The sequence below is a fragment of the Bison bison genome, unplaced genomic scaffold (assembly GCF_000754665.1).
Source record: "Bison bison bison isolate TAMUID 2011002044 unplaced genomic scaffold, Bison_UMD1.0 scf7180017864519, whole genome shotgun sequence".
NCBI classification, from domain to species: domain Eukaryota; kingdom Metazoa; phylum Chordata; class Mammalia; order Artiodactyla; family Bovidae; genus Bison; species Bison bison.
The window spans coordinates 10,667,626-10,678,904 of NW_011495072.1; the positions used below are offsets into that span (position 1 = coordinate 10,667,626).

The 11,279-nt window shown below is 48.9% G+C and overlaps 1 protein-coding gene across 1 annotated transcript in view; it reads left to right on the plus strand.

Moving 5' to 3' along the window:
* Nucleotides 1–11,279, plus strand: part of ALX3 (ALX homeobox 3) — a 22,895-nt gene that overhangs the window by 1,847 nt on the left and 9,769 nt on the right. The gene's annotated exons all lie outside the window — the stretch shown is intronic.

Here is an 11,279-nt window from a genome sequence, read left to right on the forward strand (position 1 = left end):
GCCTGGACTTGGGGCCGAACTGGAAGGAGAGTCCACTTCCCGGAGCCCAAGCTTTACAACCAATAACTCCATGGTTTGGGCCCCAGCGACACTGCTGATCTAAATAGTTTATTAACAAATGGAAAATACATAAACACATAACAATTGCCTCTAAGAAAAAAACTTATTAAAATCCCCCTGTGTTGTATGTAAAATAAATAGCTGAGACCATATGGGTGAGGGGGAAAACGGTCGTGTCCTAATTGGCTCTCTGCTCCTGGCACAGGTTCCGTCTTTAGGCCTCAGTTCCCTCCTGTGTAAATGAAGGTGACAGCCTAGATGTACACTGGTGATTCTCAAGCTTTAGATGGCATCGATATCACCGGAAAAAAAAAAAAAATTAAAAACTGCTGGCCCTACCCCAAGAGTTTCTGACTTAGTAGGTCTCGGGGAGCACCAACAATCTGCCTGTTTCACAAGTTCCTAGATGTTACTGCTGTTAGCCTGAGATCCATACTTTGAGAACCTCTGGACTAAATGATATGTAAACTTCCATCTAGATCTAACACACTCTTCCATCTCCATGCTCCTGTGTCTGCCCCATCAAGCCCTGAGGAGTCTGGAGCCACATATGAGAGGGGCTGATGTTTTTACACTCGAGCTTGTACCCCCTGTCATCAGTGCAGAATAAATCTTTCACTGGTCAATAGGGACTGAGGCCCCTGCCCACTGAAGGATCCCAGTCCTCTCACTACACATATTCCAGTCTGAATTAACCCCAGCTGGCTGGCTGTAGGGCCTGAATCTCCAGCAGTGGCTAACACTGCTTTCCCTTTGTACCAAGCAGGGCTGGGCCTAATCCTACTTAAATGTCAAGCAGGCCTATTGTGTACAGGGCTGCCGTCAGAGGGGCTGGCAAGAGCCCAGGGTACATCTTCAGGCCCCTCGATGTAGCCTAGTGTCTGCCAAACACTTGGTCCGCCACACACCCGCGCACATGCACACGCTCCGTCACACGCAGAGCTGGGTCGTCAGGAGAGCCAGTTTTACTTTGATGTACCTCTCCGCTGCACATTTGTTTCAGCTCCCCTCCTGGAGCCACAGCCTTATTTATCTTCTTGGCATGGGTTCTTAGAATACTTCCATTCAGGCAGCAGCAAAATCACTCAGCTCCACTGTTTTACGAAGTTTATCAAACAGCAAAATATCCGGTCTCTTTGTCCAGTGGATCTGGTGTGAATGTGCCTACAGGACTGCCTTTCCCAGACGCCCTGGGGTCTGTGTGTGGTTATATATATCCTCCCCTGAGAGGACCCCACAAAATTCAGGGCCTGCCTACTCATGCTGCAAGGGGCCCCCCAAAGCAGCCGCAGGGCTCAGAGGCATCTCCCTGAATCAGGAGACCCAGCCACATATACCCCGCACATGCATGGGCTACGCTCACACTCCACCAGCAGAGCCTCAGAAGCCCACAGCAGACTGACAGCCCTGCGCCCCGCCCCAGTCGCCCCTTCCCCAGGCCTGGCACCCTCACCCCCAAAGGACAAAGCTTCTGCTAAAATCATTGCTGTCATCTCAATCCCAAAGTTTGGGAGCTCTGTGGAAGGACACACCTCCCCTGCAGCTGAGGACTCGGACCCTCTCCACCCACTTAAAGGGACAAAGGTATCATACCTTCCATAGGCTGACTCAGAATGAGGTCCTTGCTGCTCTTCCCCCTGTCCCTAGACTCCAAGCATCCTGCTGGCTTCCCAGAAATCATGCCTACTCCAGGGCTGGGCTCCCTACCTATAGCCCCCCACCTACCTGAGGCCTTCCAGCCAGGGCTATCTGAAGAGCAAGAGGGCCCACTCAGCACCTGGTGTGCCCTGTGCTGTCACCAGGATGGCACTGATCATGGGCTTCCAGAGCCTGGAAGTTCACTTGGTGCCCTCCCTGCTCTGCCTCTTAAGGATCTCCCCAAATTCCAACAGGAACTTTGTAGATGCCCTGGCTTTACAGTTGACAATATATGCTAAGTGAAGAACCCCTTTCACGATGGAAATCTGGCTTAGGGTTCAAAATGTCCTCTGAAGCCGTGCCTCTGTGCCTGGTCTCTGCAGCCCCTGTTATCTGGGCTGCAGGTCATCCATACACCCCACCCCCAATGTGGCAATAAGTCTGGTCATTCCTTCCCACTAAATATTAATACCTCTTCCCTTCAGTCATTCCTCCATGGTGGTTCAGATGGTAAAGAATCTGCCTGCATTGCAGGAGACCTGGGTTCAGTCCCTCGGTTAGGAAGATCCCCTGGAGAAAAGAATGGCTGCCCACTCCAGTACTCTTGCCTGGAGAATCCCATGGACAGAGGAGCCAGGCGGGCTATACTCCCTGGGATCACACAAAGTCAGACACGACTGAGCGACTAACACTTTGGCTTTTCACTTTCAGCCGTCCCTCTTCATTTCCTCGGCCACATCCTGTCACATCTTTGATACCTCGTGCCTGGACTACTGTCCTATACACTGTCTTGTCCCCTTCTCCCATGTCCCTGGGGAAATAATGCTACCTCCCTCACAAAGAATTCGATAATGTACTTAAAATAACTGGCCCAGGGCTTCCCTGGTGGTCCAGTGGTTAAGAATCTGCCTTACAATACACGGGACACAGGTTCAATCCCTGGTCAGGGAACGAAGATCCCACATGCCACGGAGCAACTAAGCCCGTGTGCCACAACTATTGAGCCCATGCTCTGGAGCCTAAGTGCCACAACTAGAGAGTCTATGCACCTCAAAGAAAGAGCCTGCACGCCACAACTAAGACCCGATGCAGCCAAATAAATAAATATTTTTTTAAAAAAAGAAGTGGCCCATCATAAGTGCTTAATAAACTTTAGGTACCATCATTGTGCATGCATGCTCAGTTGCTTCAATCCGACTCTTTGTGACCCTATGGACTGTAGACTACCGGGCTCCTCTGTCCATGGGATTCTCCAGGCAAGAATACTGGAGTGGGTTTCCATTTCCTCCTCCAGGGGCTCTTCCCAACCCAGGGATCGAACCTGCATCTCTTACGTCTCCTGCATTGGCAAGTGGGTTCTTTACCACTAGAGCCACCTGGGGAGCCAGATACCACCATTACTATTTTTATTCTGCTCAAGCTACCAAAATTATATTCCTAAAGCACACATCTCATTCTCCCACTAAATAACAACAATAATAATATTAACACACTGATCACTTACGATGGGTCAGGCCCTGCTCCAAGTGCCTCTCCATACTCTCCCTGCTGCCCAAAAGGAAGTAGGCTGTGTATTCCACATGTGCCACCTGGTCCCACCCAGCCTAGGTGTTATCACGTCTATTACTCCTTCACAAAGCCCCTGCGGGGGGCAGCTGAGCTCCTTGTGCCTGGAAATGCCTACTCACTTGACCCAGACTCAGCAGCTATGCGCCCCCTTCTCCATCAGCCCACAGTTTCCCGGACCCTCCCATTTTCTCAGGCTGCTCAGAGATCTCCCAGGATTCCCTGCAAGGGGGGAATGGTCCTGTGTGCGGGTTCTCAAGGTGTGCGGTTGGGAGTCCAGGGCTCAGTGCTGATGTGCTCATGACTGCCCAGTGGTGTCCTTCTGCACCTGGAAGTGACCTCAGAGGGCACCAGCCCCTCCCTGCTACATCTGTTCCTCAACCTGGCTCACCCTTAGTGGTCATCTTGGAGGACTGAATATTGTTCACGTGTCCAAATCTTGTCTCCCCAGGAGAAAAAATTCCATAAGAAGGATCTACCCAGGCTTGGAGTGGGGGTGCATCTGCATCCCGCACTTGTGCCCAGCACAGTATCTGCCTCACTGAACACTCAGATTCAGAGTGGCTGGGGGCAGATGCAGCCCTGGCCTGTCTGCCAAGACTCAGGTAGCACACCTGTTGGAGATGGTACAGGCTGACCAGGCTACCTGCTTGGTTCTGTCATTTAGGAAGTATGTGACACCTTGGCCAATTTACTTCATTTCTGTGAGTTTTGTAGTCTCATCTGTGAAGTGGAAATAATAATAGCTACCTCTGGAGAAGATTATATGAAATTTTAAAATGTAGACCTCCCTGGTTCAGACCTACCTCACAATCGGCTCTCAACACCATCTTTCTCCCTGTCACTCAGCGCAAGGTATAAGACCAGAGTTCCTCTGCCCAACTGACAGCAAGGCAAACAGGGAAAGTGAATTCTCCTCTCATGTTAAAGGTGAGTCTGCTTCCTTCCTTCACCCATGTGAACAAAGAGCCCCCATGGAGCCTGAGATCAGCTCACTGTACTGAGTGAGCCCCCTAGGAGTTTGCCTGCTGTGACAGCTGAACACTTGGGGTACACAAAACATGTATTGCCCCATTTGGGGATCTCCCCTGTCTCCCTCAGGACAGGCAATGTGGCTCTCTCTGCCCAGTGGGCTTTGCCACTTGCTTTCCAGGCACCCTGTCATGCCCCTTCAGGTCCCCTTCTTTTTTTTAAATTGGAAGATAATTGCTTTAGAATGTTGTGTTGGTTTCTGCCATGAAAGTAAAAGTGAAGTCACTCAGTCATGTCCGACTCTTTGCGACCCCATGGACTGTAGCCTACCAGACTCCTCCATCCATGGGATTTTTCAGGCAAGAATACTGGAGTGGGTTGCCATTTCCTTCTCCAGGGGATCTTCCCCACCCAGGGATTGAAACCAGGTCTCCCACATTGTAGGCAGACGCTTTACTGTCTGAGCCACGAGGGAAGTCCGGTTTTTGCCATACAAAAATGCTAATCAGCCATAAGTAATATAATACCCCCACCCCTCATCAGGTCCCCTTTTTAACCCATGGGTGCAGCCCCAACAGTGGCCAAGGAGCCACATGGTGGAATTCTCTCCTATACAAACTCAGGACTGACTTGTGTGCCCAGTAAAATATGGCAGCAGTAATGCTGTGTGAGTTCTGAGGCTGGGTCATAAATAGCACCTCAGTTTCCACCTTGGTCTTTTGGCTCATTCTCTGTGGGACAAGCCAGCTGCCAGGTTTTGAGGGCTGCTTGCAGCAGCTCCATGAAAAGGCCCACTTGGGGAAGAATTCAGGCCTTCATGAACAGTCAACACCAACCTGCCAGTGATGTGAGAGGGCCACCTTGGAAGCAAATCCTCCATAGAATGACCACTGTCTGATTTGGGGTCCTGAGGTACCCCTAAGACAGACCATTCAGCCAAGGTGCTCCTGAATCTCTGACCCACAATCACCGACTATTGCTATTTTAAGCCACTAAGTTTTGGGGTGATTTCTTATGCAGCCTTAGATAACTAATATACAAACCAATCTCAGCTTCTCCATTCTGTAAAATGGGAATATTAATATCCACCTTATAACATAATAAAGAAGATATGAGATGGTGTTTGACCAGAACATTGTAGGTGACCTATGAGTGGTGGATCCTACTATTACAATCCATCCCGCTCCCTCTGCTTCTCAAGAGACTTCAGAAGAGGCCGGTAGAGCCCTTCCACCCTCTTCACTTGCTTTTCTCCCAGTCTCTTATGAGGTTTAGGCCCAGTCTTCGTATTCTCTTCCGCCAACAAAGGAGGAGACCCTGGGCTGGAGTGTACTTCTGTGCGACATGGTGGTGAGCCCCATCCAGAACTCTGGGGTGGGTCCCACGCACATTTCTAAGGGGGTTCAGTGGTGTGTGTTTGCATTTCCTTTGAAGGGCCCCAAATGTGATAATTACATACTTGTTAGCCCTGTAAAATAACAAATCTGGAATCTACACTCTGGAACCAATGGATTTCCTGCTGAAATGAGTTCAAGAGGTGCCCTGACCAGCATTCCCGGTAAGAGCCTGGCCCCGAGAGGCCCTGCAGACCACCCGCCCGCCCACATCCCACAGCTCCTGCGCGCAGCTCTCCACCTCATGGCTCGGGCGAGCAGATGTGCTTTTTGTTGCAGTTGTTTTCCTGTTTTCTTCATATCCGCCCTCTGGGTGTGGCTTCCCACTTAGCCTAGGGAGACTTCTCAGGCCTGAGGCTCCCCCCTCCATGGCTCCCACTAGCAAATCCAGTGCTTGGAGCTGGGCTTGGCAGATGCTGGGGGTGGACACCTGTGGAACCAGCCTGCCTTCCCCCTAGAGCTTCCCTTGACTCCTGTGGACTTCTCCACCTTTGTCTGTCTTCCTCCCACCCTTCCCCAAACTCTCTTCTTGCCTAGGCTCCAGCAATATTCAACAAGTCTAAGTTCCCCAAACTTGGCTTCCTCTTTCTCACCTCTGGGCTGTCTTTCTGGAATGCCTTCCCTCCCTGCCACCTCCATACACCTTCCTCTGGCTGACCCTCATTCAACTTTCGAGATTCATCCTGGAAGTGTTCCATGGCAGCTGCCTCCAGCCCAAGGCGGTGCCCATCTCATGGCCCCTACAGCCCCCTGTGCTTTCTTGCCTCAGAACAACATGCCCTGCTGGATACCTGCCTGTTGCTCTGTGTCTCTCCTGCTAGAGTGGAAAAGCCCTGAGAATAAACAGTCTGCATCTCTGAGTCTATTCCCACTGCGTGGCCCCCCCCCTCTCTGGCACATGGCAGGCATTCAATAAATGCCTGATGAACAAACAAATGAATAAAATCAATTGATCAAAGTCTGCCAAGAGGTCTAAACCAGCCCCCTTCTGTTTCACACCAAGAAAGAGTTCATGAAAAACTCTCCCACAAAATGACTTCTCTTGGTCCAAGCCAGCACTTGCCACAGAACACATTTACTGTAACACCAAGGCAGATGTCAGGGCAAACCTGGCCTGCAGGGCACTGCCACATCCCAGATGAAGCTCTGCCTCTCTGGCCCCTGCCCCCATACTAGCCCAACCCGAGGAGGGTGGGTGGAGAAAATGAGCAGAGAAATACAAGTTTGGGGTGGGGGGGACTCAGGCTCAAGAAACATCTCTGTGAACTCATTCATTCCAGAAAAGCTGAACTACAGACTCACTCCCCTCCTTCTTCTGGGGATGAAACTTGAGTTCTCCCATTGAAAGAGATCAAATCAATAGAAGAGAAAAAAGTAGCTCCCTAACTTTCCAGAAATTTTATCCCAAAGCATAGACTTCAGCTTGGGTTGTCAGAACGACAGCCAAGGATCCTGGATATCTACAGCACAAAGCTGCTGCTTCCCCCACCCCACTTCTTTTCTTTTTTTAAAATATCATGGGTGAGGGGGAAGTACCGGATCTAAAGGTTTATTTACCATTCCTTAGTCTGACCTTCCAGGAAGAATGTCACTAATGAGAAACAATCTACGTGGGCTCCCCATCCCAGAATTTTCATAGGGATCAATTTAGGATTTCAAAGTCTAAACAGGACAAGAGTAATATTGACTGTCTTGCCTTCAAAGAAAAAAAAGAAAAAGCAACTGAGTTTTTCCTGTCTGGAAGGAAGTTTTGTATGTCAAAGAAATGTCAGATCTGAGGTTCCATCTGTCCTGTTGTTCTGACTGCTCTTGGACATCCCCTGGGAGATAAAGGGGCGCATTCACCTTCGTGCGGCATAGGCGCAGGGCAGTCAAAAAGAGAAAGAAAGCTGAAGTTGGGACCAATGTTCAATTCAAGAACCAACCTTAAAGTTGAGGCTAGAGGCCAGCAGTTCTGCTCTGGAGACCAGATTCCATTTTGATTCACATCCAAATGATTTTTTTTTTTTCATTGTGGAGGAGACATTTCCATTCCAGCAAAGTTGACATGTGGCAGGGGTCACGTCTGTCTTGCTCTCTGCTGTATCCCACTGCCAGCAAATGCCTGTCACAAAGTAGGTCCTCCTATTAAATCAATGAATGAAACAATCAGCCAGTGTAAAACAGTTGCCTAGAAACAGCCAGTAAGCATCATGTCCATTTTAAAAGTAGTTTTTCTCAGCAAGTGGAGTGATTTTTCTTTTCTTTCTTTTTTTAACGATAGGACCCAGAATTATCTGGATCATCCTTTCAGCTCATCTCACTGAGTCTCTGGACACTCTATCAGTGACAAAATGCTATTGTAATTCAACTGGTTATTAAACAGCACGAATGATGAACTCACAAATTCTCTTAAAACTCTGCCCCACATCTGGCTGTGTTGGTGGGTCATAAAACCTCTCAGGTGTTAGATGCTGTTTCATTTGGTCTCAGCTTAGCAGAAACCCCCCTCCACCTAAACTGTCCCAACCACCACAGCTGGGCGTGGCGAGTCTCAATAAACTGTCATTTGGTGATCAGAAAGGCAGCAGTATGGCTCCATCTTGGACCAACTCTGTTCCCATCCACTTTGGCCTCAAATTGCATCAGGAAGAAGTTCTGAGACCTCCCTGGTGGTCCAGTGGTTAAGAATCCACGTTCTAATGCAGGGGATGCAGGTCTGATCTCTGGTTGCGGGACTTAAGATCCCAAGTGCTGCAGGGCAACTAGCCCACATGTGACAACTACAGAGCCTGAGCACCACAACTAGAGAAGCCCACGTGCCACAAGAGAAGACTGTGCGCTGCAACTAGAGAAAGCCTATGTGCCGTGAATAAGACCCAGCGCAGCCAAAAAAAAATCCATTAAAAAAAAAGAAGTCCTGACCTTCCCTTGGGAGAAGGAGATGTGCATCTAATGGTTCCAGTTTTGGTATGTTAGCTGAAGAACAACTATGAGATAGCTGGTGGGAACCATGGACCTGAGCATAAATTTTTGATCTGCCACTGATATCCACATTGGACAAATGGCAGCCTTCTGTGGCCTCAGTCTCTCTCTGATAATACGGATAATAATTGTGTCTCCTTCTTGGGGTTGTTGTGAGGGTCAAGTAAATCAATAGACAGAGAATACGTTAGACAGTGCCTGGCATGCTACATGACGCTACCTGTGTTAGCTATTGTTTTTATTTGTAAAATTAGGTCCCCTATGATACTTCATGATTTCTCAGCTCTCCTAAGAAAGAAAACCTTGAAACTCTGAGGTTGCATTTTTGTTTTTTCTCTGCTCCTGCCCCATCAAACTGGCCAGACCACATATGGATAAAGATGAGTGTGCACTAGTGGTGTCTAAGAGGGGGCAGGAAGGGGCCCTTTAAGAACTGTTTTGCATGGTCCTGGAAGAAAACCCTGCCAGAGGGGCAACCCTATCTACCTGACCCAACTTAAATGGAATCTGGGATTTCCTGCCACCTTGGTTCAATTGGGAACACCATCTCAGCATGGAAATTGGTTCTGTTCAAAGAGGGGGAGAAAGGCAGAAGGAATTTCTGGGTTTGGAAAACAGGGTGGGTCCCTAGGTCTCTCTGCTCAGCCCCCAATTATAGAACCTTCCATCTGAGGTCATGGAGCCTTCTACCAATTCAGTGATGTAGCCCAGAAATCTGGCAGCAGTTTCTGGATCTCTTAATGATAATAAAAATCTCTTAAATGAACACAGTTCATCACATCCATCAAATAAGTGTTCCTCAAATTTTCCTTGTTCATGGGTAGGGCCCACTTTCATGATGAGTAAACTGAGGTTCAGAAAGGTTATCATTGGAGGCAAAACACTTGGCACTTAAGTTTGGCTGCCCTGTTTAGACTGTTGATGATATTTTTCTGTCATACTTTCATCTTCCACAGTAAGCTACTTGACTACTTTGTTGAACAGAAAAGGTGTCCTGAATTGACATTAACATGCTCCTGAAAAAAGTCAACAATATCTACAGCTCTAACCCAATAACTATTATTTTCTAAATTGAGGTAAGTTGATTTACTAACTCAATATCTATTGAAAAACCCCTATGAATGGGCAAAAGTGATCAATACAAGTTGGCTGCCCAGAGCTGGGATCCACTGGATCCTAGAGAATGGATGCCCCTGGTAAGGCCAAAGAGGAAGCTTAATTCCAAGCTAAGCCTCCCTCTTGGCTGGAAATAGCAGCTCCAGGTGCTCCCATCTCACTATTCCAGTCTGCAGTCTGTGATTAGGGGCCCTAATGGCCATAATGCCTCCAATGTGGTGTTTAAACCAATAAGGCTTCAGAGAAGTTATGGTATGTTTAATAATGGCTTAATGACTACTTGTGAGATGCAAGGCTTCTGGTTCCTGTTTGCCCTTGATTTACAGCCCAACTCTGGCTGAGGACAGCCAAGAAACCCCCTCTAAGCCCCCAGCGGAAGAGGGAGGTGTTCACACCAGGCCCCTTGGATTCCTTTAAAAATTGAGAATTCAAATGAAATACAAATGATGTTCAACTCCCCATCCTTCTTGCTAATCTCTGGAGGCAGTGAAAATAAAAAACTGTGTGACCCAGAACTAGGGACTCCTCAATCTACAAAAGTGAGCAGGGGTCCTACAGCCCACAGGTATTTCTTCCCAGATCTTAGGTAAGGTGGAGGTTGTTTCACTTTTAAGAAATTCTAAGCTACTGCCCTAGTCCTGGGTTTCCTTTTGGCTAGGGAGACCCAGCTATTAGGTGACATGGTCCTACTTTGTCCTTCTAAAGTGGCAGGCCCGGGGCAACAGCACCCGAGGTCTGAGCTGCAGACAGCCCCTCTCCAGGCGGTCTCTAGGCACTTTCAGATTATTTGCCCATTAAAAGGCATTCACTCCATGCCTGTTGTTCAAACACAAAACCCTCTAGGAACTCCTCCACCTGCTCCCAAGGTAACCTCTGCTGGACTCTGTTCAGTCCTGAGTTGCCTGTGCAGCCCCGCTGTCTTCTCTGCCCCTGCCTCTGCTTCTGAAACTCACCAGGAATATATAGAGACTCAGAAGACTGACTGTCCAATGTCCACAGCCAGATGAGAACTGTAAGTGACGAGTTCAAGGCCTCACAGCTAATTATCATACCCAGCTCCCAGCCCCCAGCACCCATTACCAGATTAGAGTTGTTTCCACACAATAATGACTCCTCGACCGGAGGAAAACAAGAGATCTCTATAACGGAGGTGTTTTTGCTGAAGGCCAAGTTTTTCCAACTCCCAGTAAAGAGAGTAAACGTCCCAGCCCAGCCCTTACCTGTTCCTAGGCCATTATCCCAGGCTAAAAGTCAGGAGACCAGACCTAAAAGTATTTGTTGGGCCTGGAGGGGGTCTCTACCCTGAAGTGTCTCACCCTTTCAGAGTCAAGAGCCTCCGGGCCAGATATCAGGGCCAGTGCTGCTCTAAACAAGGGACTCGCCAAGATGCACAGACAAAAGGGACTCTACCCTCGAGAGAGGGGGTGGCTTCCTCCCCTTCTCCCACTGCTTCTGATACCAGGACTGGAGTGAATCAGGGGGCTACCGGGCTCCGAGGGGTTAACCCGCGCGGGGCTGCACGTGACGTGGATGGTTCCAGCATTAAGTCAGAGTGCGGCCCCCTCCCCT